Source organism: Physeter macrocephalus, chromosome 20 (assembly GCF_002837175.3).
Source record: "Physeter macrocephalus isolate SW-GA chromosome 20, ASM283717v5, whole genome shotgun sequence".
Classification (NCBI taxonomy): Eukaryota; Metazoa; Chordata; class Mammalia; order Artiodactyla; family Physeteridae; genus Physeter; species Physeter macrocephalus.
This window is the reverse complement of record NC_041233.1, coordinates 121,997,647-122,004,628: the sequence shown is the minus strand read 5'-3', so window position 1 is coordinate 122,004,628 and position 6,982 is coordinate 121,997,647. Positions and strand designations below refer to the sequence as shown.

At 47.2% G+C, this 6,982-nt stretch overlaps 1 protein-coding gene across 4 annotated transcripts in view; it reads right to left on the bottom strand.

The window, feature by feature from the left end:
• Nucleotides 1-6,982, bottom strand: part of LOC112062620 (uncharacterized) — a 36,546-nt gene that overhangs the window by 8,372 nt on the left and 21,192 nt on the right. Inside the window, exon 3 of one of the 4 annotated variants that reach the window (XR_008616195.1) lies at nucleotides 2,934-3,097. The exons of the other annotated variants lie outside the window; for them this stretch is intronic. The gene's annotated coding sequence lies outside the window, so the exon portion shown is untranslated. Of the gene's footprint in view, nucleotides 1-2,933; nucleotides 3,098-6,982 lie in introns of those variants that run through there. 4 annotated transcript variants of the gene reach the window in all.

Genomic DNA, 6,982 nt, shown 5'->3' with positions numbered 1-6,982 from the left:
GGAGCACCAAGCCCTCACTCCCCGCCAGTGACATCAATACAGCAACCAGAATTTGTCAGCGCAGGGGACCCAAGAAGTGGCAACAGTGATCTCTTTTCTGCTCCCACCACTCTTAGACCTGGCAGGGGTACGGTTTACCTGCCAATATGTGTGTGTGCATGTGTGTTTCTTTTTTCTTCGTGCCACAGCTGGACTTGCTGATTGAGCCTTGGTGTTTCAAGAAAGCAATGGCCATGTTGCACTCACAATACAGTGGACCCTCTGTCGCTCTTGTGTCTTTGGGAGTTGAGTGCACACAAAGTTTGTATGATGGATCGAGGCGCGAACTTCCAGTTGTCCCCTTGGCTCATACCTGCTATGCAAGGGGAATGTTCTTCCCTTGGGATATCAGCTCAAAGCTTTTGTGGAGAAAGGCTGCACAGGTGTAGGTTGGGGCCCGAAAGCCTCGGCATGGACGATTGGGCAAACCAAGTGAATTGCTTGGGGCTCCTGATATGAGGAAACATACTGAGGACATAGGGAGCCCAGGCGTGCAAAGTGAAAGTTCTCCTTGCCTGTAGGTGGCTCTGGGTGTGGGTGGAGGAGAGACATTGAGAGGCTGAGATTCCAGCTGCCTGTCCCAGGACTGCAGAAGGAGGGGGCAGAAAAGCAGGAATTGTGGCTCATGTTTGTTTCTGACACACTCATCTTTCTGGCTCTTGACACCAGGCTATAAGGAGGAATTTATTCTTGCCTTTCAAAGTTGCTTTACCTATTCCAATCCTTTACTTTTCCATTTATTTTTTTCAAAACATATATATAAACTTGCTATTTTCATTAAACAGTTTGTCATCAACATTTTTTCCAAGTCGATACCTATAGATCTAGATCATTTTAAAAAATATCAATAAACCAAAGCAGAAAGTGATAGTACTGTATTCTCTGAATTTACTTGAAATTTACTTACCTGGTCCCTCTTAATGGCTGTTTTCTAAATGTTCTGTTCTTAAGTAATACTGATATCAATATTCTTATTACACATGTATTTGCACAAATGTTCCCACCCACCCACTTCCTGTCATTTGACTTTGCTTGTGGAATATGTAAAGATGAATTAGGTGGTCAAGTTATCAGTCGTTTCCTTGATGGCTTTTGGGCCCTGGGTTTAATGTTTTACTATTCTCTCCACTCTGCAATTACAGAATAAAATGTCATCCGTGTTTTCTATTGGTACTTTCATGGTTTCAGTTTACAGTTCACGCAGTCCAGCCCCCTGCAGAAGTTTCCTTGTTTAGAGCGCCCGGCGGCCCAGGAATAGCGTGAAGAGAGCGTCTCTTCCGCGGCAGCCTCCAGGCAACATCCTCCCAGCTCCTCGTCCCCCGTCTGTTGCCGGGGTCGCGCCGCGTCGTGCCGAGCCGTCAGCTAGCTCCGAGGCGGACGCCCCGAGACGAGCTCGGTCGTTTGGGCGGCCCGCGCTGCACCCTCGCCGTTCGGGCGACCGGGATCCGGCCCGGTAACGTTCGAGCCGGTTGTCGGGCGCCACCCGGCGGCCGCTTTTATATCGTCCCTTGTCTGCGGAGCTTCGGCGGTCTTCACGAGGGCTGAGATTCGGCCTCCGTGTCCGAAGCAGAGTTCCGGGAGGCCGCCACGCTGGTGTCGACTGTCCCGGTGGCCCCGGGGCGTGGGCGCCGCCTGTTGTCGCTGGAGATTGGGCCTGCAGCTTTAAGAGATTGTGGCAGTTGCCGCACTCCCTAGTGAAGAGTGAGAGTTGCCTGGCTGGGTCGACCAGCATCCGCCTGTGCCCCTCCAGCCGCGGGGACCGAACGGATTCGACCCGACCTGGGCCAGCCGCCGTGTTCTGAAGGGTAATGGTCTTCCGAGACCTTCCTTGCGCCTGAGGCTTGATGGTCCTTCCTTGTGAGTCACTTTAGGGGCGTTCATTTTCTACCATCTCGGTCCCCCAGCGTCCCACTCCGGGGGTGGTGAACGGCCCGGGCCCTGGCGTTGAGGCATTTGGAGGTCTTGACGTGCTTTTTGGATGGCGCGTTTGGTCCCCGGTCTTCGGGGCAGGGGCGCTACGTGCTCTCGCAACGATGTGGACGTGCAGACATGCGTATTGTGAGGCCGGTGCTGCGCTCCCCAGAAGTTGTTGAGTGGTGATCTGGGCCGTTCGACCGCACGCCCTGGTGCCCACTCCCCGCGGGGAACGCCCGTGGTGCTCCGCGTGGTCAGGAGAGGGTATCCGTGCACAGCGTCGCCCTCCGTGTGTCCTGATGGTCGTACTTTCGTTTCCCAAGTCAAGGCTGGGGATGGCTGAAAATCTCCTACGAACGTGGACGGCGCCAACTTTCCGGCAGCCTTCCCTCTGGATCCCGTTTGCCCTGATTCCCAAATTTCTTTCTCTCCGCATTGGTTAAGGCCCGGATGGCGAAACGTGGAGGCACTGGGCGGGGGGTCAGGGACCCCGCCCACCCCATCCTCCTTCCCACGGGAAAGCGACGCCCCGGCCAATAGGCCGCCCGTTGCTGCATCCCGGCAGCCTTGGGGATCCGTTGCGTCCCGGTCCTGTCGCCGTGGTGGAGCTCTTCCCAGGCGGCCACTTTCTCCGAGATCCGCGAGAAGCGCCCACGGGCGGCGCAGAAGGAATTCTCGCAGGGCGAGGTGCGTCTAGGCGGGAGCGCCCGTCGTCCCCTCTTCTGTTGGCCTCATCGGCAAAGCGCTTGTGTGTCGGCCACACACAGGTCTCCTCAACGCAGGTGACGACACGTACAGTGGCGCGCGAGAGAGGAGGGCGCTCCAGGCGCGGCCACGGTCCCGCCTGGGACTTGTGGTGGGAGAAACCTAACAAATGGGAAATGACGAGCTGCCTGGGGCGTCTGGTGATGGTCGGGAGGAGGCCCGAGGCTGGGCGCAGTACTGGTTGTGCGTGGTTGTAAGAGGCTCCCCGTGAGAATCTCATCCCGGAATGGCTTCTGAACTCGCGTGTGGACGGGGGACAACCCGGAGAGAGAAATGGGACCTGTGGTGGAGCCAGCGAGTGCAGAGGAGTTGGGGGGCGCACCTTCTCTTCCGTGCCATCCAGATCCATTCCAGTGGTTTTTCCTCCATTTGGATAGATCTGATAGGTTGCAGTTTAAAGAAAGACAAAGCCTCATTGCTAGTCTCCGCAGAAGGAAAACGTTTGCTAGCAGGAGAATAATGCATGCAAAGGTTATGCATTGCTGCATTGTTTGTAATATAAACAGATTATTGAATACCAGCGTTCATCCCAAAGTGGATTGGCAAAGTGCATTATAGTGCATCATCCATTCAGTCCACTTTCGTGCAGGAAAGTATGTCTTGATAGAGGATAATTTGCAAGGTATTGTCAAATGAATAAAAGCAAGATATAAGAGAACACCGTGCCTAGTATTCTACTTTTTGTTTTTAATTAGGGTGCCAAGGAGAAATACATATTCATATTTACTTGTATGCACATAAAGACACTCTGGAAGTATGCGTGGGATACCAGATACATGGCTATCTGTGGAGGGCAGCGGCTCCTGGGCAAAGAGGGGAGGTGGTGGGGTGCACAATGTGTAATGCCAAGTATTTTATATTTTCAGGACCTTCAACTATGTTACATGTATTATAACCTCTCTAGAAATTCAAGAAATTGAATTTTTTAAACCTTCAAAGATTCAATTGCATTTACTATTTCTACCAACTGATTACATTTCAAGGTGGTTTTACTATGGAGACTTGCCCTAAAATATCTACCAAAAATTTCCGTGGTGATTCTATTTTCCTGTACTTTTGGTAGGAGACAAAGAAAACCAGGGCAATCACTGCTGTGTAGGTTATCAGCCCCCGTGGTGGCTCCCCTGCTTTTTCCTCCTTTCAAATACTTTATACACTGTGTGCTTTTGGGTGCTATTTTCATAATTTGTATTTGCAAGAAAGAGGATATACGAGAAATAAACCTGTATTAGCGTTTTGCTAGGGTTGCCAGAACAAGATCCTGCAGACTGTGAGGCTTAGTGTATTTTCTCACATCTCTGGAGGTTTTGAGTCCAAGATCAGGGTGTCTACAGGTTCATTTTCTTCTGAGGCCTCTCTCCCTTGCTTGCAGATGGCCACATTCTTGCTGCGTCCTCGCATGGACTTAACTCTATGACCTGAGTGTGCATGGATGTGTCCTAATCTTCTCTTCTTATAGGGGCACAGGTCTGGATTAGTGCTGACCCATATGACCCATTTTAACTCAGTCACCTCTCCTAAGGCCCTATTCCTAAATACAGTCACATTCTTAGGTACAAGGGTCTGTACTTCAACATATGAAATTTATAGGGTTTCAGTTGAGACCTTAAGGGCAGCTGCTCCCTGTGGTTGAAGCAGAAATCTCAGAGAAGTGAGGAATCTTCCCACATGGCCTAGAACTTCTTGACCCAGCCAAGTCATGACCATAAGCCTGATTCCCTGTTGTTTTACCACATGTCTCTGTGACTGAGAGTAGGGAAGAGAATGAATAAGAAATGATGTCCTCAGTACATTGTCAATAAACATTTCAGCCTTTTGGAGGCCAGGTGTTCACAAAAGTTAAGAAGTTATGGTTGTGCTCAGCAAGTTCTTGGCCTTGGAAGTTACACCACGCACTGAGGAAGCAACCTAAGAATCTTCCATATGCTGAGCAGGCCATGGATATAGGAGCAGGAGACAGCCATGAGAGGCAGCCTCACTGGGAAGCAGTTGCATCACCAGTTTAGCTCAATCAGATCTGTGTTCTAGGTGCTGAGCTAGAGGAGGGCGTCAGTCCTGGGACACTGTGGACACGATGCAGAAAAATTACCTTAAACCCACAGTCATACTTAAATAGAAAAAATGCGTCATACTAAATTTTATTGCCTCCACTGAGCTATAAACTTGGTGAAGGTGGTAATGTTATACATTTCACCTCTTAGTCTGCAGAAAATTTCACATGCTGCAATCCTGGAGACTCTCAATAAATATTTGTTACTTTAATGAGTGGTGTGTGAGAGAGCTACCTGATTTTTATTGAAGACTGTTGTCCTATGATAATTTATCTATGAAATCCAGAACACTTGGGAGATATGTTTTCCCTTAAGTATCTCATGGATACTGTGAACTGTCCACCTAGTAATGAACATGCCCAGACACAAACACATCGCTGCAGCCGACCTCAAGTGTTCTATTTCCCTCTTTTCAAGCTCATAGACCAACCCATTAGCATTCTATATGGATGGGCTTTATAATGGTTTTGTGTGTGTGCATGCATCAAGAAAGAAAAAGTTGATGTATTTGAAGGGAGAGAACACATTATGTAGCTCCTGTCCTCTCTCAAGCCCAACCCCACAGCAGATAAACTTATGACATAGGCGTTCTCCACGGGGATCATCTCTTTTCCCCAGGTCTTTATTTATTTTTATTTATTTTTAACAACGTTATTGGAGTATGATTGCTTTACACTGGTGTGTTAGTTTCTGCTTTATAACAAAGTGAATCAGCTATACCCAGGTCTTTACTGATTAACACCATTATCATTGGAGGAAGAATGGAACATGGGAGGGGGACCAAGTTCTTCTGACTTCCCTGGCTCAGGGTGCAGAGGGTGGGAAGGGCACCCCAGCCCCTGTCCCCGTTTACTCCCTGCAATGTAGGGGCCACAGCCTCAGCAGAAGCAGCAGAGCACTCCTCTCCTCTTTTGCTTAGTGTTCTCATGGAATATCTTTTCCCATATTTTCACTTTCAGCATACGAGTGTCCTTACTTCTGAGTCTCTTGTAGACAACATATAGTTGGACACTTTTTATGTCTCTCTTATCCATCTTTGTTTTTTTACTGATAAGTTTAAGCTATATATATATATATATATATATAAATTACTGATATGGAATGACTTTTAATTGCCAATTTGTTTTCTGTAATGTCATATAGCTTTTCTGTCCCACATTCTCTCCCATACTGACGTCCTGTGTTCTTATTTATTGTATTGACTCATTTTAAAAATTTATTTATTTGGCTGTGCCAGGTCTTAGTTGTGGCATGGGGGACCTCTGATCTTCAGCATTTTAATCACATGCAAAATCTCTGTTACATCTCCTATTATATTACACATTAATTACATGTTATTAATGTCACAAATCACATATTTATACCTTGTTTTCTGTTAATGTAGATGTACGAATTAGTTATTTGGGGATACTATAACAAAATGCCACAGCTTGGGTAGCTTATAAACAGATGTTTATTTCTCATGGTTCTGGATGCTGAAGTGTGAGATCAAGGTGGATCGGTAAAAAGTCTTTTTCTGAGTCATAGACTTTTCATTATATCATCACCTGGAGGAAGGGGCTAGAGAGCTCTCTGGGGTCTCTTTTTAAAGAACACAAGAAACTTCCCTGGTAGGCCAGTGGTTGAGAATCCGTCTTCCAATGCAGGGGACACGGGTTTGATCCCTGGTCAGAGAACTAAGATCCCACATGCCACGGGGCAACTAAGCCCATGTGCAGCAACTAGTGAGCCTGTATGCTCACACTAGAACCTGTCTGCCACAACTAGAGAGCCTGTGTGCTGCAACTACAGAGCCCCTGTGCCACAGGTAGATAAGAAGCCTGTGCGCCACAACAAAGATCCCACGTGCTGCAACTAAGAGCCAATGCAGACAAATAAGTAAGTAAATAAATACATATTTAAAAATAAAAGCACACAAATCCTATTCATGGTGGTTCTCCCTTCATAACCTAAGCACCCCCCAAAAGGCCCTACAACATAATACCAACACATTCGGAAGTTATATTTTTAGCATATGAATTTTAGGGGAAACAATCACACAATACCAATAAATTTATAATTATTTTACTATTTTGGTTTAAAAAATATCCTAGAATAATAAAAAGTGTAGTTATAAGTCAAAATTATAGTTTTCTTTTCTATTTGTCCGTTTATTTACCTTTACAACAGAAATTTATATTTTCATATGGCCTCAAGTTACTGGTCCTTAAGTC